The sequence below is a fragment of the Anopheles coluzzii genome, chromosome 2 (assembly GCF_943734685.1).
Source record: "Anopheles coluzzii chromosome 2, AcolN3, whole genome shotgun sequence".
NCBI classification, from domain to species: Eukaryota; Metazoa; Arthropoda; class Insecta; order Diptera; family Culicidae; genus Anopheles; species Anopheles coluzzii.
The window spans coordinates 12,640,595-12,665,369 of NC_064670.1; the positions used below are offsets into that span (position 1 = coordinate 12,640,595).

The 24,775-nt window shown below is 45.3% G+C and overlaps 1 protein-coding gene across 3 annotated transcripts in view; it reads right to left on the minus strand.

Moving 5' to 3' along the window:
* Positions 1 to 22,657, minus strand: part of LOC120948985 (cardioacceleratory peptide receptor-like) — a 49,559-nt gene extending 26,902 nt beyond the window's left edge. Inside the window, exon 1 of one of the 3 annotated variants that reach the window (XM_049605194.1) lies at positions 20,931 to 22,657. The gene's annotated coding sequence lies outside the window, so the exon portion shown is untranslated. The remainder of the gene's footprint in view (positions 1 to 20,930) is intronic. The other 2 variants (XM_040365896.2, XM_040365897.2) reach the window with 2 other exon arrangements.
* Positions 22,658 to 24,775: the final 2,118 nt, after the last annotated feature.

Here is a 24,775-nt window from a genome sequence, read left to right on the forward strand (position 1 = left end):
ATCGTTTCAACAATTTCAAAGTTAATCAATGGCAATTGGATCAACGAAAAGGTAATGGTTTCCTACTGATTCAGACCAAGAAATAGATTCTTTATTTCTACAAAGCCAAATCTCATCGTGCATTGAAGACAAACATTTGGGCAAGGCATTAAGGCATTCCCAGAAATATAAAATATTCAATAACTGTGGGTACATAATTTCTTCCAGTACTTTGAACTTTTGTGGGAACAGTTCTTAAGCACACTTTTCCGGTAACTGCGCAAGTAACAAATTTCGCGAAACACATCTTTCACGATAACTTACAAGAAAAGGGCAGCCAGCTGGAATGGTATCATGTGGTACAAATTGGTTACATTCTTTTTTTCTCTCTCTCGAATAAAAACAGATTCAAAGCAACGTTTTTTTTTTCTTCGGAAGAGAAAAATAAACAACCACACACATTAGAACGGTTTGCTGCGCAACTTTTCCGGTGCATAAAACGCTACCAGGAAAATGAGCAAAATTCCTGGCACGTTCGCGTAATGAGAAGTTTTATTTTACAAAACCCGGCAGGCAACGCGTCGAGCGCAAATTAAATTGCGTACGAACCTGCCACACCATTCCCGGGGTTGGGTCCTTTTGTCTCGGGTCCATCGTGTGCAACAAACTTGCAACCGTGCGACCGCGGAGATGACGAGCACGTTGCAGGGGAAAGGAATTTCGCCCTTCTACAGGGGAATTGAACAGGCATCCATCCAGCAATGCCTACCAGCCGGTTAAATGGCATACCATCGTCACAAACCCCGTCGCTGTTGTGTGTTTTCGACGCTGAAGGTGGTGATAAAATATTGCACGCTCCCTGCTCCCATCCGTGGTGTGTGTGTGTACCTGCGGTGTAAACTTATTTCATTTCGTGCGTTTTGTTTTAATGGTGCACAGACTTGTTGCACTTAAATCGTCCTGCTTGTCGACGCGATGCGAGTACAAATGGCCGGTGATCAGTGGGGCTGGTGCGTTGAGTTTGTTGTTCGTGCGCGATGATTATTCTTCGTACCGATTTGCGGTGCAGGAGAAGCAGCTTCAAGGTGCTGCATCTTGGTGGGGGAGGCCTGTCGGTCAGCAGCGAGCGCACCGCGGAAGAAAACGGCACACTCGTTGGTGGCAATGTTTGCTTTCCCGGCTGACAAACAATAAACGGCAACCGTCGGGCATGTGGTCGAGAACGCGCGATGATTTGTGCGATGTTTACTTTCACTTGCATTATTGGAAGAATAATAATACTCACACACAAACAAAATGCAAAACATCAAACACAATTCCAAACAACCCACCCGAGCGCATCTATCCCAATCCCGTCTCCCACGAACGCAAAATTCACTGTTCCATATGTCGGCAATTAATTGGACACGCCAGCGGTCGGTCACACACAGCTCGAGTTGTTGCGACGACATCAGCCGTTTGACAGATCGTACACGACAATCAAAACAAGCAATGTTTGCTAGCCTCGTTTTTGCTAGCTGCCCGCAACCCTTTACGCCACCGCGATCTGACCAGTTGCAGCAGGGCAAGAAAATGCACCCGAAGACGGGGGCATGCAGAACAGGGGAAAGATTTACATTTTTCCATTACATTTCAATTAAAGTTGTATCTGCGTTCGCGGTTGCGCGGGCCATTCTGGCGTCCCGAGCGCTTCGCATTCCAGCCGGTTGATGCACCCGTACGGGGCGGAGTCGCTTTGCGCTTTGAAGATTTGCTAATTGAGTAATTAAATTGGCCGCCCCAGTGCGGAAAACCAGGGGGGCTCATTCCCACCCCCGTTCCCAGTGAATCGGTTTGTTGGGGAGGGATTAAATATCTGAATCAGGTGAATGAACGCGCTTAACCAAACCGAGATGTACGTCACAGTTGTAGTGCAGTCGGTCGGTAGTAGTAGTAGTGGTGGGGTTTAAAATGCATTCCAGTTACACCAAAAGCAAAGCTAGCAAATGGAATGAAATTGTGGCAACGTTTCCGTGGAACTGTACGAGAAATTCTTGTTCAGTTGGAAGTTATGGAAAATTGTTTTCTTGATTGATTATTTTAAATTGAAAATAGCAATAAAAAATTATGAAATAGTTGAAATTTATTTGGTCAGGAATAGCTTTTAGTTTACACCCTGAAACCTAAGAAGGATAATATTAGGGTCCTTTCCGTTTTAAGCTGGTAGGCTGAAATTTCAACCTGTCAGCTGTTTGCATTGTATAGCAATTTTCGAGCAGCTATCTTAGTGGGTATAATATACAGGTGGACTTATAATCCCAATTTATGATTTTTATCACTTTTGCTTCTAAACGAAGATTTTAAGAGTGTTTTGTGTATTCATCAAGCTTCCAGAAAATTTTATTTACAAAATCTACAAAATTTAAAATTTAAAAAAAAAATTCACCCATCCTGCCAAAAAGTGATATTCAAATTTGGTTATAAAAGACATGCTATGAGACCACCTGGACTACATACACTTTGATTCTGAATTCCACCACCAGATCTCTTTAATGCACCTTGGGATGAATGTAAACAACACCGTGTTTTGCCATTTTTTCGAGCAGGTACTCGAATCTAATTGTAACTTTGAGGCTAGAATAGTCTAGACTGAAAATTGCAGGCTAGTTTTGTGTGTGGTTTTGTATGGAGTGTTTACATTATTTCAGCCTCCAACTGTCAAACTCCATACAAAGAGCTGATTAGAATCGTGCAGGGTCCCATTGACAGTTTTGTCCGGACTATTTTGTCCATCGTTTTGTTGTATTTGTCGCACTAGAATGGGCTAGAGAAGAGATTGACAAACTGATTAAACTTCAGCGAATGATTGTCACCGACCGAAAGTGTCAGTTGTCAAATGAACAGTTTTAAAAACAAGTTCGTCTTGGGTACTAATCCGATGATACGGTCCATCATTTTCCAAAACTGACGACCAATTCGGTTTTGAGTCTAATAAATTGAAAAAAAAAATACCGTAACCAGGACGTAGACCAGGGCATTCTATGGATGTCTTCTGAATGGGTATATATGCGCTGAAATGTAGTAAAAGCAGTCAATCTTTCCCCTGGCACACAATAACAAGCAAATCCTTCAAACTCTTCAGAATTATTTGCAGATTTCCTTCCTGATAGTAATAATAAACTTTTGTTTGGAACAAACTGATTCCCAGCACTCCAATGTTCACAAGGTACGATCGGTTCCTACACCACATCGGTTCCGGTAGCTGCGAACGACACGCGAGTAGTCGCGCTCAACCCTTTCTCCCTGCGCACGAGTTATTCTTGATGCGATGCACTACATTCAGTTGCGACGCGATCGATACCTCATTCCCCAGATTCTACGCTGTAAGAAACGTTGGATTTTGCATATCGAATAGTGGTGTATTGCTGCCCCAGGACAAGAAGTAAGAACGCAACGAAATATGAAGCAATCGGAACGGATATTACTTGTAGTGTGCATAAACAAATGGGGGTAAAGTGTTTGTGGTTTTGATGGACTCACCGTTTCCTGGTTTCTGCGGTGGAAATAAACCCAGAATTGAAAACGAACAAAAAAAACTACATCCATAAACTACCTACTGACTACTGGGGAAGTGAAATTCACTTCAAAATTCCACTACACGAACACGAACTTAGTCATCACTTTTACTTGGCAATAAACGAGAACCCCATTTATTTATTTATTTACCCAACCTGGCCCGCGGGGAAACACAACGGACACCCCGTTTACCAGGGCAAATATTTATCTCTCCGGAGACGTTTGGGCTAATTGGAGAAAACAAACAGCCCCGATTACTGGCAATTACTAGCTGTCCAGCAAATGCTGGAAAGCTGTTCGCCAGTGTACCTTGTACCGAACGGTACTACCATTAGTGGCACGAGACATGACAGATTGTCAGCGCCAGTGTAGTAAGTTCATCAAATTGGCAATTAGTTTCAGAGCAGCTTGAAACTAGCTTGAAAAGTGTGTGTGTTTTTTTTCAGGCAAAAATCGCCGTACCGTACAAAGGCACACGACGGGTCAGTGTGAACGTTCGAACCGAGCGGGGAAATCTATCAACTGTCAAACACCGGCCAGACGTGTTTTTCGCGGCACGGATTTGCCGTTGGGTCCCTTTTTTTCAGCGTCTACTATTGATTTTATAGTGTTCGATCAATAAAGAAAAAAAAACACATCACACACTCAGAGTCTCACCATAAAGTGTGCAAGAAACATAGTGTCAACATTGCTGGATGAATCCACAAAATAGCGACTCACCTCTCCCTAGAGAACGGAGGGAGTTTGACTGTTTTGTGATGGCGACAAAACCATTACTCATCAAACAGTTTTTTCGGAACATACCACCCAAAAAACAAAACTGCACTAGCTTTCGTTTCGCCAAAACGCAAACACCATTCCATCGTTTTCCCACCTCCTCAGCTGGCTTACGCGTCAGCACACGAACATTGTATTTGTGTGCGCGCGAGAAGAATAGCTCGCCCATTTGTCACCTCCAAAAAGGATCTGCCCTGAAATGTGTTCCCCACCAACGAAGCTATTGTTTCTAGCAAGCTAACTGACAGAGAAAACACACACAAAAAACACACACACATACAAACAATCACGCTGTTGTCTCGCCGGCAGGATTGTTGCAATCATGAGCATGCTGATCGTGCATGTATATTTTGGGCACGGGTTTTTTTTTACATTTTTCACCCCACTTTGTTAAGCTTCATCGATTCAATTAAGCGAGCGGCTAGCGTACACAAAAACCCAATCTACGGGACCAAATGACGCCACCCAGACAACATGACCAATATGTCATTCAAGTGCATAGACAAAGGCGCACCTCTGATGGCTCCCGCGCTTACACGCCTGCTGGGAATGGTTGGGTGGCAAATAGTGTACGGAGAAAATGGAATACAGAGCCATACAAGTTTATAATTATAATTTTACCGCCTCAATAATGACTTTCCTCGTGTGCAGGAGACGCAGGAAGCGCAGGGTTGATGTTAATTTGTATGATTTTACCTGCGTGTAGGCGAGTTTACACAGCGCTAAATATAACCCCTCAATGAGATAATTGTTTACAAGGGCGCTTTAGCACAGGAAAAAAAAAACGTCGAAAAGAATGAACAAAATACTCACCCCTCCAGTAGGTATTCATTTAACAAATTGCATGTCTAAAACATTTACCAACACTGCGTCGAGAAAACGCTTCGTACAATAAAAGGAAAATGGGAAGGAAAACAGCAGCAGTGTGAAAAATCATGACTAAATGGACAAATTATTCACTGAGCGCATTTGCAAGCCAACCACCAGGTCCGATGGATTGCGCATTATTCACTCCCCACAATCCAAAAACCGTACACACACACACACCGGCAAACCATCTTGGCAGTGCATTTTCCGGCCCGTTTTCTTGATGCACTTTTTGCCACCGCCGACTGCAAGCGCACCACCGAGTGCTTCCCTTGTTTTGTATCTGGTCTGGCAGCACGCAGCCGTAAAACCATTTGCAGCCCACTTAGCATGTGCTTTCGCTGCATGTGTTTTTCCGCTACCGCTACCGCTGCCCTCTCCCATCCACAATCGGATTGTATAAATACAGTTGTCAACGGGTGCAAATTGCAGCTAATTGATTAATGGGGCATCGTTTTCGAAAGGCATGGTGGGAGCTGTACACAATGGATGGTGTGTGCCGGCATTGAAGAACAGGAGGAAAATAAATGGACGAGAGGCGTTCATTGTCGAGCGGAATGGAAATATCTTTTCCCATTTGCCCGACAGGCTGCCGAAACGGGGTTTGCTTTTTATCCCGCGGAACAAGACCGGCCAAGACACCGTGTTTATACAGGGTGAGTAATTTAATTGCCTTGCGAAACGAAATCGCTTTTAAAACGATCTAGGTTGCAGTTTATGGACGATTCGAGCTAGCATGGTAACTGTAAGGTGGTATAGCAGACATGTAAGATGAAATATTCTTTTTTAAATATTCACTCCCTTCCGTGGAAAAGTTTCCATCGACAAAGTTGCAATCAATTGCACACAATCATTAAAACGCCTAAAGCTATGCAATTTGCTATGCAATTTGCCTTCTATATCCCTTGAATGCTTTCCAACACTCAAACTGTTGCTCTATTGAGTCTCGCCAGTCGAAAAGTCCGCTTACGAAGGATAAGTTTTCAACTCCTCAAATCTTACCACGTTTCTGCTTCGATCGGCGCATACCGCAAGAGCGCCTTTTGGGGTAGTTTGCTTGTAAAAATGTTCATTATTCTCAGCTACTCAGCAAACCCTCCAGAGCACGGCACCATTAAAATGTTCGCAAGTTCTGCCCCAGCATTCGTTTCCCGGTCGGATAGAGGCTTTTCTTATAAATTCACGTTTACAAGCACACTTTGGGGGAGCTGTACCGTTCCGTTGAAGCCCTTATCGTAACGCTTTTCAAGAGCACTTCAGCTTCTGGAGAAGGTAGACGAAAAAAAAACGAAGAAAAACTGCAAAGTGCTTTTCCACCAGCGCCACGACTGTGGGGTTGTGCTGTTGTGCACATGGGAAGAATGTTCAACAAATGTGGTCCCGCCAGCTGTGTCGTAGCCTTGAGTGGTTGGATGCTGTTTCGGTATTTCATTTATTCCCGATCACAACGTTCGGAATGGGTCACGGAGAAGAGGGGGCAGGAAATGGTTTCCAGCATGTTGTACTAAAGGACACTGCAGAAGTGTGTGGGTTACATAAAGTGCAGAAAATTGAAACAGGAAATCGGTTATTGAATCACACAAACCCTTCCCTTCCGTCACATGCCCGGTGACAATGCTGCGTATCGTATCGACCGGTCAAAACGAGACCGTTTTTCTCCCATTTGTGTGCTACCCGGTGCTGGGGCGGATTACGAAGAGAGGTTAGCCGAGAGTAAAAACTGACCATTGTCAGCGTCATCAATTTTCAATCACAACCAAAGCGTTGGGAATCATTCCAACCGGAAGGAACCGGTCCAGGATCGATGGACAACACACACACACACACGATCGACCAGTGTACAAAATGGTCCCACCCCACCAAACCTCATCCCGCTGTCTCATCACGTCACTCACACACACATTCAACACATTTGTGGGTCAGTTTTTACTGCTTATCATTTATAGAAACTTTAGGCACGAGCACAAGAAAGTTAATGAGCCAATACAACCACACAAAAAACACGGAGCCGAATTTATTTATGATACGCCAACGAACGTAAACAGATCATTACGTAGCGAAAGAACGCTTGCTAGACATCCGTTCTCGGGAGCTTATTTGGACAGTGTACTTTTCTAACATTACGCTCTGTCATCCCGAATCCGCCTGAAAAACAACGCCGAAACGTCAAAACAATAGCTCGGAAACCCTTTCTGTCCCGCATCATTACATTTATGCTGCTCGAACATTAGACGACGGATAAGGGCCGAATGGCCGAATGAAGCGCAAACGGAAGGCCGAAAAAACCTCCCAGCCCGATACCAGCTAGCCAAAACTGGAGCAACTCATCCACCGTACCCCGGATGACCTATCTGGTACCGAAACATACCCACAGCACAGTTAACCATAACGTCCGTTGGCTGGTCGGCGTGTGATAAATGAAGGGATGGTTTCGGCAGCCACGGACAGGATGCCAGACAGGGACAGAGTGGAATTGGACTGTGTTAAATCAAATCAGGAAGATAAAACTGGTAGGCCTTCTGCTTGGGAAAACTCACCATCGCAGGTCAAGGATAGCCGCAAGGATGATGCTCGTTTTGAAAGGCATGGAAAGGATAAAAGGATGTTTTGATGGCTAGCGGATGGTTTTTAACTCACCGAAACTAATGTTTGTAAGATGTATGAGCGGTGTTGTTCTTTATAGCACTTTACTATATTCATTACTAATTGGAACTTCTCTCTGGAACTCTGATGGCTTAGTACGCCAATGAGCACCAAGTAACGCTCACTATGACTACCACAACTTCACGAACATCAAACGTCAAAATTCAATGCTTACTCGTCTGTCGCAACAGTACAACAGGGAACAACTACATACGCCTCTTGTTTAGTGCAACTTTGTTTCACAGTGTAGCGATGAAAATAACCTCTCATAACCCAGAGCAAAAATGCGTTATTTCTTCATTATCCCATCCCCAAACTGGCGCTGCTTTTTACTCGCCTGAATTGTCTTCACCGGATGCCTGGTACGGTTTCCTCCAAATGCGCCAAATGGCCAACGATAAATTCCACCCGAATGGGTTCATTTTCGCAAATCATACGACCGAAACCCGAAATGCCTTCCTGAACTCGTGACAGCGTGCATCGCTTGAAAAACAACACGGGGAAGCCTTTTAAATTCGATTTTTACGACCTTCGCCACAGATCCGGCGAGGAACTGCTGACGAATGCCGAACGTTTGGTGGCGGTTTTTTATTGTTTTCCCCCCTCTGTTTTTCGATAGTGCACTTTTTGAGGAGACATTCGCGAGTCCCGTGTCTCCTCTTTCACCCTCGTATTCGTCGATGGACGGCGTGGATTGGCAGTGCAGCCACGGTGACCGATTTTTTTTTTTTAACAGCAAACCGGTCGAATTTCGGTTATTAACTCCTTCGATCACCCAAGCGAACGGGAAACGGGACGAATTGATGCTCTACTTGGATTGAAGGGGAGGAGACGGTGGGTTGGACCTCCAGAATGAGAGATAAAATAAAACCCCCGAAGATAAAACCGTGAAGCTCTGGCGAAGGCGATAAACGGGTACGCTAATGATAATTTATGACAGGTTCAACGATGCTGAAAATTACCGTCTCACCTCACCAGAACCGCAACGGCACCCTGGTACCTTCCGGCTTCGGGTAAATTATCAGTTGCAAGTGGCAAGCGGAAGCGGGTGGGTTTGTTTTTCCCGCGTTGGCAAAGCTTTGGACATCGGATTGCTTTAATAGAACGCGATAACAAATGGCATAAAGTATCTGCTTATTAACCCACGACCTCAAGACGATAGTGAACGGTTTTACTTTTCTTTTCTTTTTAGCGAAGACTACAAGTGGATATTAATGCGACAGTAAGGCACCCAAACGGGGGTTTAATTTGTGCTGAAATATTAATGATTTCATCGTCCTACCGTTCGTTAAATTAATTTTGATGCGAAATGAAGCGTACAGGTTTAAGGACGGATCGTTACAGGATTAAGCAATCGAACTCGTTCTTAGGATGCTAATTTTAATTTCACTTTGAAAAAGGATTTGTGTTTTCATTCGCTATAAACTATAATCCTCTTACCATTTTATAGGTTGAACGATCGTGACGATTTGCAAGAGAGAGGGAGAGAGAGAGAGAGAGAGAGAGAGAGAGTGGCAATCAATTTTACTTGCAAAGTAGAAGGATACGAATTCCTACGAATTAAGAAACGATTTTAAACTAAGTTCAGAGAATCAAGCAAAGCCTTAATACAACTGTTAACAATCGGTTTTTTTGTTGTACAATGTTAATCGGAATCGTGATTGCTTTCGGCATTCTTTTCCTTTCGTAGATTTTTAAGCGTCACTTTCGGGAATCGGAAATTAACCACCGGGGGTGGGAAAGTTTCTCTCTGTGCGTGAGCACTCAGCAAGTGTTGAGCAAAGGCTCTGCCCTTGGCAGTTGTCCCTGACGTCTTTCGGGGTTTTACAACACACATTTGAAGCACATACTTAGCGTACAGAAGTGTTGTTAGCATGCTAACTGCCAACGCAAAGCTCCAGACGTCACGCAAACTTTGGCAACACTTACATCCTTGGGCGGTAAGGCAGACGTATCGTTTACATTTCTTGCTCTAGGAACAACTTAGTCTTACAACGTCTTTTGCCACTCTCCATCGCCTCCATCCCCTCCACCCTCTCCCCACCCCACACACATCGTTTTGATTAGATGCGAACATCACGTGCACAGGCTTGGTAAAACATTATAAGCTAGCGTCGAGCCAAGAGGCGAAAGAAAAGCAAGTAGCAAACAAAATAAACAGTTCCGTAGCTTCAGTCTCAGTGTGTTGACTTAAGAGTAGACGCTGATGGCAGGTTGATTTCTGCCATCATTTGCTACCGGCTTACTTGCACGAAGATTTGCAGGAAAACCGTTGACTCGCGTGTCACGTTTCGCATTTGATGAGCCGTTTAATTATCGTACAGCGAGTAGAGGTTCAGCTAGCGCGAGAAACGATCCGCATCGCACCGTATCCGCGCACCGGCAAGGCGCATACAAGACAAGACAACCAGACCTGTCTACATGTTCAGCACGTGCACGTATCCATCAGCCGGAAATTTGGAGTCATTTTTATTTGTTTTCTCTCCGCTCCGTGATGTCGTGATCGGAAGCAACTTTCCACCTGTTGTTTTCAGATGGGGTGGATGGGGGATGTTATATATTTTGGGACGCTTGACAAAACATTTACCCAATCCCAATCAAACAACCGGCTAACGATGCTTATAACAACTTCTAATAAATTGTTACGTGATTAGGGATTCTTGCTTCACCCGGTCGCGATTGTTTAATCTGCGTGGGTTTGGCGTGGCTGCTCGTATGAACACGGAAGTTTATTTAAAGCTCTCGTGACGTGCATCGAGAAGAATGAATGAACGGGCGGCAACCTTAGGTGGTATTTTATCGGCGCTAATTGATTCCTGTGAAGCGAATCTTTACCCTTGAAAGCAGCCATCAAAAATTGATCTCTTATATTTTTCAGCTTTTGAATTTTTAATATGAATTTTCAATCTGTTAACGGGTAAATTTTAAATTCGACGTACGGATTGATGGTTATAGAAACATTTTATTACAAAATAGATGTTATAGCATCGAACTAGCTGAAATTGTTACAGTTTTTTTTTTCATTTTCGATGCTTTTGATAAACTTTTGATATCACGCAATTCCCTGTGATTCGAGGACCCAATCAACCGTATCACCAGAATCCAATTTACTAATTACATGATCTACACATTTAGATGCAGGTAGTATTTTTTCGAATCGCACCATTACAATATGACGTCGAATATTATGCGTCGTAATGTGATATTTTCGTCCCACCATTGCAAAACAGCATATCCCACCAAACCATCATACACATCCAACCAGCTGTCAGGTGCGATCAACGCTCACGACTATCCGATTTCACTCCACTGCCAGCAATCCGTTTCACGTTTCGGTTTGCGGTGCATCGGTATTTTACCGATATTTTAAGCCCTCCACGTCTTCCGCTAAAGATAAAGACAAGAAAGCAACGGCTTTGATCTACATTCACCATTTACGGTGCTTTGTTCGATCCTGTGACCCGCGTCGGCCCTGTCGTTTTCTATGCCGTCTGACCGGGAAGGGAGATCGGCTCCGATTCGTACCGCCCACGGTAATGTGTAGCACGAGCACAACCCTCTTAGGATAAGCGTCGCTGGTGGCAAATTAATGGAACATGTGTGTCATGTCACTCCGTACTCGTGTACTCAAGCCGCCGACAGCCGTCCATGACGATGCAGTGCAGTGCGCATCAGATGGTCGCGTGGATGCACGTGAGGGTAAACGAGAGATTCGGGACATCTTAACAAAAGCAAAGCATATCCCCGAAATGCCTAACTACGCGTCCCAGGGGTGGTAAGCCACCGATAACAGTATGCCTTGTCGCCCGGGTTAAACGAAAAGCGGCCAAATAAGGCCTGCGATAATATCCGGTAAGGTTTAATGCGAAATTGTTCATTCTGAACCTCTCTGTTGTGCATGCTGGTACAATTTAGAAAAGGAATTAAAAAACACACACAGAGAGAACCATCTCCTTACGCGGGGCTGTGAAACTTTCACATTTAACCAAACGCACGTACGCACTCATAATCAAGCGATCAAGCTTGCGATGCTATCACGCCAGCATCGACCATACATTCATCGCTGATAAGAAGAGTCGTCGCTCAGAAGGTGCAAACATTAATTAAGGTACCCTTTTTGCTCCGATCGTTGTCACGACCGATTTTAGCTCGCTAAAAGAAATTATCCTTATCAATGGCCCGCTCGTATTGTCCAATCAGCCCCCGTTCGATCCACTCCACACCATTTGCGCCACGGACAGCGAAATTGCGTTAACCTTCCCAGCGTTGGCTGATTAAAGGCTGGCCGTACAATATTTCTTCCCAATTTTCGTCACCACGCACCGCACCACCTTTCACTTCGGCTCCGGTAACTCCCGGCATGATTAGCGCGGTGTGAATGTGCGTGCAAAAATGAACATGCTTATGCTAGTAGGTAAGACGAACTTTCTTCGGGCCTGCAGTCGACGGAAGGGGGGAAAGGGGGATGGGAGAATAGTGAAATTCTTAATTAAATGACATGACCAAACGATCCCGAACACCGAAAAGGGTCTCGATAGCGTGGATGTGCAAAAAACAAGAGTCAAAAAACCAACGCTTTATGCAAACCCACAAACACCGACACAAACTGCCGCATTTAAATCGGAAACCAATCAGTAACGTGACCCTGGTGTTGAAATTTTTTGAAGGCTTTTCGTTTTTTTTTTATTTCATTGAACGATCCCCTGCCAGAACCGCATCATAAGTTGTGAAGTTTATACACATTCGCTGAACTTGAATTCAACTGCTCCCCGGGTCGGTGCAGTACACAGGGGCCGACCATTAGTTGGCCGGCGAAGTGAAGAAAGCAATCCTCGGAATCGAGAATTTACCGGCAACGAATAACAAAAAATAAATACACATCCACACAGGTTGACAGTTGATTGAAAGGACGTTGTGGTTCAATTTCGGAACGGTTTATTCCGTAGAAAATTTTCGTTCCGCAACTAACGAGATTTCCATAACCGGGCAGCGGAATGTGATACAATTTACAGTACGGTACGGAAACGAAGCCGAACGATTTTGCGGCTTTATTCTTGTGAAATGTTACCATTGCAAATGCTTTGGATTGCATGGGTGCTATCTGGGGTTTAATGTATAAAAAACAATAAACAGATGATTTTTATTTTAAATTTGAGTGAACAATTTTAACATTTTATTGATTTCAGTTTTTAAATTGAGTGATCATTAACATTAAATTGTGGTTTTAAAATAGAGTTCTGAGTTTTAATCGACTGCTTTAGCTATCAATTATGCACGAAAAGTTGATAGAGTTATCATGACTAAAGAGAATTGTACGGTTCTGTTGTATTATTCAGAAATTTGTTTAGAAATTTACAAAAAATGAATTAATTAGGATTTGTTCCTCCATCTTCCACGAACTGAGGCGGATTCCGGATTGAATAGAATTGTTCAGACGGTAAATTGCACCAATAGTTTGAGTTGCTGATTCATAATTAGTTATGAATTTATCTAGAAAACGAAACGGAAATTCGAAGAAAAGGACAGTTGCTTCAAGATTAATTAAACAGTTTCTGCAAACCCCTCAGCGCGTTTTCTCCTAAATTAACCACACTGTAAAATGTTACAGTTTAAATTGTTTTTATTCATTGATTTTGCGTTTCATTGACTTTTAAAACATTGCTTGGTCCCGTAACTTCATAAACTCCATGGAAAAGCAATTTACAGACATTTTCACCAGTGTTCTCAATACGTACTGTTTAACCTTCCGCGAAGTAAGTGCAGAAAATTCGATTCAATATTCAACCCCAAACATTTCATTACCGCCCACAACTCTTCGCTCGCCCGAAGTTAAGCTCTGCTAAGCTCCTACACAAAAGAGAACTTACACCGAAAAAGTATCCGCACAATGGCTTCTGAGGACAGTACATCCTCGGGGCACACAGTACGTACAGCTGGGCAGTTTTAGCTATCAGGAGCGCGTATCTTGTCGTACCTTTTTCGACACGATCATCTCTCATAAATTTGTCACTCGTAGCAGTACAAGCGGGCGAAAAATGGGGGAAAGACATGGACACTACCACACTGCTAGTAAATCATCAATCTTTGGTGGAAAGCTTTTTATTCCATTTTTGTTTTCACCCTCGGCATCGTGCTTCATCTGCTTCAACCCGTCCAGAGATGTGTAAGCACAACATCAGCTCCTACTTCTACGAACGAGTTTCAACGAGGTTCGTGCACAGTTAACTGTTTTGACTTGTTCGGGGTTGTGTGGTACCTCCTCCCCCTCAGAATCTAAACCATACTCCCGTCCAACCGTGTCCCGGTAAAGTAACTTCGCCATTTTCTCCAACCAGCATCCTTTTGGCATTCACTTTCAGGACTGATCCAGCGACGACGGCACTCGAACCAATCATTACCCGAAACCGGGTCACTCTAGCTGATAATTATTTGTTTGTCTTGCTGGCTCCATTTCCCCATCCTGCTACTCGAACTTACTTTATGAAACGGAAGCATGGTAAGGATGGCAAAAAAAACAACAAAAAATCGCATCAAATTACGCGACAAATGGAAAATCGATGCGGTTGTTTTCTCGGCTGCAGTACGACCGATAGAGAGAGACGGGAACACCGGGTCACTGATCCAAACATTCACGTCAAACAGCTGCTTGCACGGGGCGGTAAGATTTACAAGATCCTGCGGTGTCTGGAGTCATTCAGAACGGAACCCAATCGTGAATGTTCGCATTACAATTCAAAGCAATTCGACTTCCGACAGCGCTTACGACACTCGGTGCAGGAAAAAGCGTGTACACATGCAGACTCACTTCATCGGGATGTTTAATTGAATTGCTTCAATCCGTGGTTATTGCATTAACCTGAATTGAGTGTAAGTTGTTTTCCGGGAATAAAAGAGTATGTTCGGAGTACTAGTACCGTTTACAGTGGTCAATCAAAGGCTTCAGTTCGATTAATCGTCAGTATAGCGTGAAGTTGGGCTTAAATTGTAGATTTCAACTAAGATTGTTGAATACATATTTAATATAAAACTTTTTTAATTCAAACAACATAGTTTCCCAGACTTTGCCTCCAAATGAAATCGTTGTTTGATGTTAACGTACGTTAAATTTCCGTTTAAAACCTCCAAAATGAACATTGACAGAAACGCTAGAACTGTTCCATACACGGTTCCGGTGTGAAAACGTGGAAAATTCTTCTCAAACCACTCCGGACCGGTGGCTGATATTTGCACTTCCGAACTCTTTTTTCCCAGAATTTTCTCACCATATCCATTTCATTCAGCGAGGGCAGTGAGGGCACAATTTACCGAGCTTTTATCACTGTCCATGAGTGTGGATGGATGGTAGGAAATGCGCCCAGTCATAAATAATCCGTTTCATGAATGTTAATTTTCACGCTCTTATCCAACTCTTCCGAAACCCTGGGATGGGAAAAATGTCGCAAAAAAAACGTTCTACTTCATTCCCATCTGGACGGACAATCGCGGTTGTTACAGCTATTCTCAGGAAATAGCAAGTTGGTACGCTTCATTCTTCTCCAGTGAGGATGGATGGAATATGTTTTCCTCCCCTTTATTGCTGATTGCTACACCCTGTTTCTGTTTGTTTCTTATGACTTCACATCTTTTCTGACTTGCGTCTAAAAAACCCTTTTTCTGTTCAACATTTTAAGCCCAACAACAGGGCAGGATGGTAGTAAAACTTTACCCCAACTCGCAGCCACTCGGTGCCATAAACCGGGAGCTTCAATTCTCACATTCCCGGGGGCCTCAAAAATCCCGCACAGCCGACGAAGCCGATGTCAATGGGTCAAACGTTTACGACACGCCGTTGGCGAAACGATGGGAACACGGCGTTACTTTCTCTCGGCGTACCAGCGCAGGCATGGCCAAAGAAACATCAAAAAGGGCAGGAGGATTCACATGATGAATGGCGAACCGATATTAGCGAAACGATCATTATTACGACTGTTATGCTAATAAAATCTAGCAGCTCCAGTATTGGTGGTGGTGCTGCTTTTACCTATTCTGGTCTCATGCTTGTGGGGAGTGGAAACCTTTTTCATGTTTTATTTGATGACGGCACGGTAGCCGGACGCGCTGAGTGAGATTGGTGAGCTGAACATGCTACAACGAACGCACAGCAGCATCGTCCGGCTGCCAAGGAATGGTCGGATTTACGGTGACCTCATCCGTTGCTTGCTCACCCGGGAAATATTGATGCGGTTTTAATTGTTTGTTGATGGGGAAAAGCACCCTTAAACACGCCTGTGGAACGGATTGATGTAAAGCGTCATTAATGATTTATGGTAAATACTGAGCAACGCTTGTTTATTTCACTAAAGTCGATCGAATTTGACCAAATTGGGCAAACTCCAAAAATAGCTCCCATTGATTTCGAATCTATTGCATCTCGCTCTTAACTAAAGGGAACCCACTAGACATCCACTCTAGTGTAAGTATATTGTATTAAAAGCCCCTCCGCTCTCTTCCACTCGCCCTTATTAATGGTTGTGTTTTCACACTCAAGAGAAGTGCTTGAGCGAATACAGCAACTATCGCAACGCACGTTTGGAATCCAAACAGCAACTGGTAACAAATCTTGGCTCCGCTCAAGAAACACTTCATCATCTTTACGTACGCCCGGTCCAATTCACTAGTGGAGTCAATTTTAGCGGTACAACAAGAGTAAAAACAGCAACTACTACAAACTCCCATGCTAATGCTCTGTCATCGGTCATGCAAAAATGGGAGTCCGCAATCGTTCCGCCGCGCTCGCATTACGCACCGGGAATGGGGCTATAAATATCGGGTCCTCTTCTTCGTTTAGCAGTATAAATAATTTATCTCATCCACCGTCACCTTCGTTTTACCCGCATGGAATAGTCGGCGCGCGATGGATTCAAGCCAAAGCTGCTGCTCTTCCGCGATCACTCTCCCTTCCAATACACATTCGTGTGCGTGTGTGTGTGTGTGTGTTTAGTACAGAAGCATGACGAAATTGGACCAACATGACAGATGAAGCAGTGTCCGATTAGTAACATTAGCAATTACTTAGCCGCGGCCGACACGCACGGACACCCGTTTTGTAGGTGATTTAAATAATAAATGTGCTACCGGTGCTGCTGAGCGACTTTACCTTCGGTTGGGGTACTGAGCGGTGACACTTCCCCCGTTACCTTTCCCACCGGGGGACCAATTTCTTATCGCCCAAAAGGTGCGCACGACGGTTGCGTATTGCCACGCTGCGATTAATTAACTTCTTCCAGTTTGAAAGCTAGCTAATTATCATAATCGGCATGAGTTCTGTCTGTTCCGGCTGTATCGGGGCTGTTTACTGGAGCATTACTCATTCGCTGTTCGAATTCCCAGAAGGTAACCTGTAAACCCACCCCGGTGGTTCAGCTCCAAAAAACATGAAAAATCGCTCCAACGATTCGCTCCAGCCAGTACACGGGGGACAAGGGAGTAGTGTTGAAAACGATTAATCACTCCCAACCGTCCGTCGTACGGGGTGGAGGCACAGGACACCCAAACATGGCACTGCAGACGTACTGGCCAGACTGATCAATTGGTCTAGTGGGCTAGAGGTCGAGGCACTGCCTCTTGACCGCTAAGACACCGCTGAAGCCGTCCCAATTACTGCTTAATCCTTGTGTTTTCAACCGCCCACAGCAACACTTACAGTCGGTGGCAGTTCTTTTTCTTCAGTTCTGTTTGACAGAGAGAGAGAGAAAAGGAAAAACAAACACTACCAAAAAGGTTTATTATCGCTGCACTGGCACGCGAATAAACACTTTTTCAAAGGGTGTTTGGCAGAGGATGGCTTGCTTTCGTTAGCACACATAATGTCCCCCCACCAATAATTCAGTTAGAAGCTGGCAGGCAAAGAAAAGGTCAACGGAAAACGAAAGCTTCTACTAGCAAGATGGGCCATGTCTAGCCCGAAGCCTGCAAGGCTCTCTATTATAACTCCATTAACTGTCCGGTCCGGTAATAACGCAGCGCGAAGAGGCCGGGCATAAGCCGGGGAAGTACGAACATCCTCGCAGGCAGAATAGAGCAATGGCAATTTATACTTCCACCGCCGGTTGGCAGGTTGTCTATGTCGCTCCCGGCCTGTCCAAACCCCAAGCACTGTCCTGTGGAAATGTCTCAGAAATGCGTTGAGGCTCTTACTTCGATATGAGCTTAGTTACGTGCCATCTGGACGTCAAACGATACATGGAACATGTTGAACCCATATCATTGCTCACTGTCTTGGTACATTTGTGTGCTTTTTTCCCCGCTTTTTGCTAGCCTTTCTTACTCCATACCTCGTGGGATAGGCTGCTCCCAACACACTGTTTTTGCTACTTCCATCGCAAGTACACCCAGACAGCCAACGAAACACAACTGCAAGCGTAGCAAATGATTGTAATTTAATAATCGGTCGGTATTAAAACTTATTTAACAACAGCAAAAACAGCGAATCCCTCCTTCCTGTGCTGTCCCTGCGAGCGTGGCCGAGCCGTGTTGGGGACTACAATTATCGACTGACAGCAAACAAGCGCCGTCCGTCGATACAACGTATCATTACGAACCCGATTGTATCATTGGCTGCGATGATTCCCTGCCCGTACGGATTCAATTATTTTGCACAAACCCGGATCGGATCGTGTTACCTCCATTGGTCCGGGACGAAACATTGTTTATTGTGATGTTTCTTTTTTTTATTTGATTTGGCCAAATCGAACCAGTAGTAACAAGGGGAGTGTGGGGATGGTGTGATATCATGTGCTTCGATAGCAATTACATACGTTGGCATGGCTGCTTTCTCTCTGCCGATCGAACTGTTCGTGCAACAAGTTGGTTAAAATTTAATTGTTTAAATAAGAGCCATTATGGGTGGGACTACATTATGCAGAAAATGTTTCAAAATTGGGTATCGGACAATTATTTGACTATTATTTTAATAATTATTTAAAAAGGGAAAAATCAATTTTTTAAGTGGGGTGATGTGAATGTTTCGCAATGTTAGCTTTACCTTTATCAATGCAAAGTTTGAAATCTTGCATCTTCGTGAAGGGATTCAAAATCCGCTCCTCATCAGCAATTCATAATAGCACTTCGCCCAATCCTTCCCAAACTGCATTTTTACCCCTGGAATATTTCTCACTGGATGTCACCAAGAATTTACGCTTGATTCGTCACGGCACGGCAACACGTTGCCTTTTTGTTGTCCTCCCCTCCTTCCCTCCCAATGCTCAATCACACCAAAGCCTATCGGCGAACCTGTGCGAACGGCGCTTTACGGCCTTCACTTACAGGTGTACCGGGTATCGTAAAAGCATCGCCCCTTATCGTAACAGTGTCATCATTACACACACACACAAAAAAGTCCCACATGCCAACCAGCGCGGACACACCGACACAACGGCTAAATAAATAACCAAATAAACCGGGAATGCAACAAACCAAAAAAACAACCACCGTTGTGCCACACACACAATCCGGTTTTTATTGAAATGTGTCTTTTTATGGTCACGCCGACGACGGATCACCCCCGAAAGCGATCGGACACCGCACCGTTCCCGCGGCTAGCTGCCAAATCGATCCCGGGCCCGTTGGTTTGACCGGTGTTTGCGAATGCATTGCATAAAATTAATCTTCGAAAACGGATAAAATATGGCGCTTTATTGAAGTGTGGCGTTGAGCCCGGAGAGCCCCCCTCTCTAGCGCACACCACTCTAGATGCACCACCCCGGGAAGCACCCACGGCGCGTCACCATCGCTATCGCTTCATTTTGGGTTTGCCGGTGCATGCCGCAGCTGGAAGAAGCTTTCTGTGGGTGATGACGGTTTTTTAGGACGCTTTGTAGGTTGCTTCATTTTTTGAAATATTTTATGGGACGTACGGTTAAATTTTTCATTCACACCGTGGCACTTCATAAACATTGCTGTACAATGCGGTGGGTCTGCGTCCCCCAGCAGCGGTAGGGGGGGTGCAAGAAGGATGGTAATAAAATGAATAATAGATTGCAGCACGAATTTAAGCGAGTGGCCGTGCCAAAATAAGCGCCTTAATGGGTGATGAGGTGTTTGGGCTTTTTTGTTTTGCTGTTTTAATTAGTAAATCATTTTAAGCAACTTTCGCAAAAACTCAGTCGCTTTTGTAGTCTATTATTTCGATAACAAAAGCACACTTTTGCTCTAAATCTAATAAAGAATCCAATTGAGAAAATATGCAAACGTTCATCAGGCATTCTATGTTCATTTCCATCCAATCTCCCTGAACATACTGTCATCACCATCAATCCTCCCAAACACTGCCAAAAAAGCCTCTCGTCAAAAAGCAACAGTTAAACGTTGAATTATTAATGCAACTGCAACTCAAAACTCACATTCTTCAAAACCCCGGTAGGAGCAAACCCCTTTTCCCCCCAAAAACACAAACAAAAGAAGACGAATGGCTCTCAAGCCGAGCAACATGGCACGAAAAGATGCAATTCACTCGCCTTGCCGCATTTTCAGTTGCATTTGCAGCAAAACAGCCGTCACCACCCCCCGCCATTCATGACCCACGCCAATTACAACACGACCAGGACGGCACCCTGCCGTCGCCTGCTATTGTGTTGGTCTGCGAGGAGGGTGGAGCGAATGCTGTCGGCACACATTACTGCACGGAATCTGTCAAGACCGTAACCTACAACTGCATTTAAAACAGATTTATGGGAACTAAACAGCCACGGTGCAATTGTTACACCCCTCCCCCCGGGAGTAGTCGTGGGCTGCACTGCTTTCGTGAACTGCAGAGCAACACATCGAAACAATTGCTAACTGTTTCCCTGTTGCCTATGCTATGTGCACAGCCACCAACGCCAATTACGCTCGTCACCGTACTATTCGTACTCGATTGAAGCCGACGATTTAACGGCCATAAAAGAAAGCGTATCATTTATTGTTGTTTAGGGCAGGTTGTTTTACAAATTGAACCCAGAAGGCACGCAAAACTGTTCGACATTAACACCCTGATGGGTTAATGGTGCGAGTAGCACGGTTTTAATTGCTGCTCCTCTTCGTGCTGCTGCACGGTTTTGGGTGCGTGGCTTTTGTGCCGCGAATTAATTTACCTTCTCAGCACACGGCTGCGGCTGCAACCTTTCCGCCACGTAGAATAGATTTAATTATTGTACAAACGTTTAGCGATTTAGTGTTGTGTAACCATAAGCACGCATTTACACATTAATAAATTACACAAGCACACACTCACACGCTTCATGCGTAAAACGGTTTTGCACAAAATCTCGAAAATTTGCTCACTTTTTACGGGCTCACACCACGAACGATAATTTACGCGCACCACTTTGAGGAAAAATCGCTTCCTTCCTGAGCGGCGCTTCACTTCCCAACTGTTAAGCACTTGTTAAATTCACACCACTTTGCTGTATCACTGTCAGACTGAAATCCATCCGCTCTCGGAGCAGCTTCCGGGCAATTTATGGACACCTAATTTGTCGCTAATTTCTCACCACCCTGATGACAGTACCATTTATCGTCCTTTAGGTATGCATCCGCACGCGACCTCGGCCTGCCATCGATGTCAGCACCATCTACCAGCAAATCGCGTGCTATAGAAGTTTTCAATCCCGTAAGCCCCAATGGAAAGGTGGCGGGGTGAAAGGCTTCTAGGCTTTCCTTCTACATTTTACACCCCCCACAAACTTGTACAAGACGTTGTTCGTGCTTTATGAAGCTTCGTGCCGCTTGCGTCGTCGAACGATACGCTGGGATGGAGCGCGACCGTCACGCTTCCGCATGGTGTTTGATAGATTTTTGGAACTCAACTAAGTTATCTTCCATCCTGCGCTAGCTGACACCAGCATCATCGTCGTTGGTACTGTTTACTTTTGCAAATGATTATGCTTTGATCACAGCTCACAGCAAACTTCATCAATCACCACCTGTAACACACCGGCCAACACCTGTAACGCACGCACGGTTTGGCATTCTTTTACAGCACGAGCACGCACGCACCGAGCACAATTCGTACGCAGATGGAAAGGACAAAGTTTGCTACCAAAAATATGCCTTTTTTCACACTCTCGCCTGAAGAATGACACAAACAGCTGGGTTTTCTGCGGAACAAATTTAACACACTTTTTTTTTAATCGGACATATTTTCCACAAACACACACTGCTTGCTTTCACTTCACGCAAAGAACGTCCGTACGCAGTAAACACAAACATGCACGCGGTGTTCGCGTACGCGGCTGGCTGCGGACAGCGATTTGCCCGGCACGAACGCACAAACGTCAGTGAGCGCCGCGAAAGCGTCTTCGTTCTCCGATAGCGCGACTGATGATGTTTGGAACCGACGATGCCGACGATTCTTGCTTCTTCCTCCTCTGCCCCGTACGTGGTGCTGTGATCCCGCTCACGGGCGACGCGCTCGGCGTGCGCTCGCTCGCACACGCTCAGCAGCAAAGCCACCCATCCGTCCCGTCCCCGGGGTCCCCGGCATCGCGTTGTTTTGGCATGCGTTGTGCTTCGCTCGTTTCTCATCCCCAGCTGGATGGTGGATTTTCCTGGCCACTGTGTAGATGGCAAGGGTGGCAGATTTTTTTCCTTCCACTTCTCTCGCTGCTTTGCACTTTGCCTGTCTTTTCTGCTTGTTGTTCACAATTTTCACACGCCGGAAAATTGTGGCAAGGAAAGGTAACACGGCTTCGCTGGTCTGACATCGGGGTCATTGGATTGCGCGTACACAACTACAAACGGTTTCCGTTTCGAGCGGAGATTAATGCAATGCAAACAAACACAGACCGAGCGTCAAACCACTGGACCACTGAGTTGTGTGTTGTGTGGAAAATACTTTTGCTACAAATTATAATAAGAGTGTGTTCGTCCATGTATACCGAAAGTAACGAGCGTAATTGAAAAGGAACAACAAACCAAGATTCAACGCCATTTATGATGCGAAAGCAGTATAGTCTGATCGATAAAGTGCTCATCGTCGACACAGGGTAGCGTAAGTTCAACTCCCGCAGCAGCAGAATCCAGCAGAGGGGGATGGTTATGTTGAAATAACGTTTCCTTTCTTTCTCTAAGCTAGATAAATTAGTGCCAAAAAACATGGCTATTAAAAAAGGTTTAAATTAATTAAATAAATTATATTATTGGCATAATTCTATCCATTAAATTGTTCTGTTTCGATTATTTAAGCATTGTATTTGTTCTTCAGATTGTCCCCTATAACTGATGCGTCAAATTATCGCATTATAATCCCCTCATAATGTACAGTCACAGCACATTCGCCTCTACTGCGACCCCAAAATCCCACTTCCCGACGACCATAAGGAACTATAATCGTGAGCCGACCAAACCGACCAAACGGTGAGCGTGTGATACCACCCAACCCGGCGGCCACGAACAGCTTGGAAAGGGCGCCCCCCCGGGCCTACGGCCGAAGTCGGCACGCGGAGACCGGAACGCAAAAAAGGGATCTGAAGCTGATGATTAATTTATGATACACGCGGTTTCTCGTTCGAATCGGATGCCGCGAGAGACTCACTTCCACTGCGCGAGAGAAAGAGAGCGCACGTGAGAGCGTGCTCACCGAACCACCACTTGCTCACTATAGTGGAATTGCGCGCGTACTTGAATGGTGAAATGTTTCACGCTCACCCGTGAAATGTTTCAGCTCTCGTGAACGAACGCGATGCACTGCGAGAACGGGTGTGCAAAAGCAAACACAGACGCAGGACAACACGCTCACCACCCCGCCCGGGCGTGTGTGTGCTCTCATGCGGTTGAATATCCGACCCGAACAGAAAAGGATTGGAATGTATGTTCGACGTTGTTCGTTCGCACATAATTCATGCTGCGCCGACCGGCCGCTGATCTCGTGCGAAACCGGCCTCGCTAAGAAAAAAAAAGCCAGCGCGCGAAAGGGCACGGTGGGTAGGTTTCAAACGCCTCCCGCTCGGGTGTGTTGGTCAAGCAGAGGCAAACGATCATAAGCTGCAGACCCAACAGACCAAACGAAACGAAGAGAAAAAGGGAAGGAATGAAAACGGAATCGTAAAGTCCGCAACGCCCGAAGAAAATCAGACCAGAATCAGTAATAAGATGATGATGTCGGGTGATGTTGCACGTCGCCGCATTCGGATCTCTCACGTTCCGATGCTCGCCGATGTTCGCCGACACAGCAGCAGCACACAAAAAAACCCATCTCCCACTGAGTGATGCGGGGAAGAGGGGGATGGTAGGGCTCTATGGTATGCCATGACACGATCGCGCGCGGGTGCGTGCAATGCGTCGTGCAAGGGCACACTTGTTGATGATGAGATTAAGATTTAGATGCTCAGGCTGGGTCGCACTCGGCGGTGTGGTGTACGTGCGAAATGTGTCTTAACTATCGGGCACTATGCGGCCAGTGCAACGCCATTGTCCGGCAAACCCATCACGGTTCGTGTGTTCCATTTCAGGGATCGCATCGGGGCTGGTGGTGTCGGTGGCTAGTTAGATGTCACCCCAAAAAAGGACACCGCAACGCACGTAGTCCGCGGTCCGGGGGGTGTAGCCAGCACGGGTTTTGCGAAGTAAATCTCATAATGAGCTTCAGTTGCCTCATCCAAACACACACACACACCGCTCGATGGGCAGCGTAGACTGGGTAGGTGCTTTCGAGAACATCGTTTTTATTTTAACTTCTGCTCATCATCTCTGCGGCGATGGGCGAGCGTAATAAAAGCGAAACTAGTTCCCTTGGCCCTTGGGCGTGTGACAAAAACCGTTCTGGAATATGTTGCTTTTAGCCCTCCCTCCCGCCCGCCGGTAACGCTAGAATGGTAACGCTTCGTCCCGGTCCAGCTTCTAGCTTTGGTTCGGTCTTAACGCCAGCTTTTCCTATATGGTCATGAGGGGCAATGTAATGGAGCTGCCGGTTTGTTGTGGTTGGCTGTGGTCCAAGATT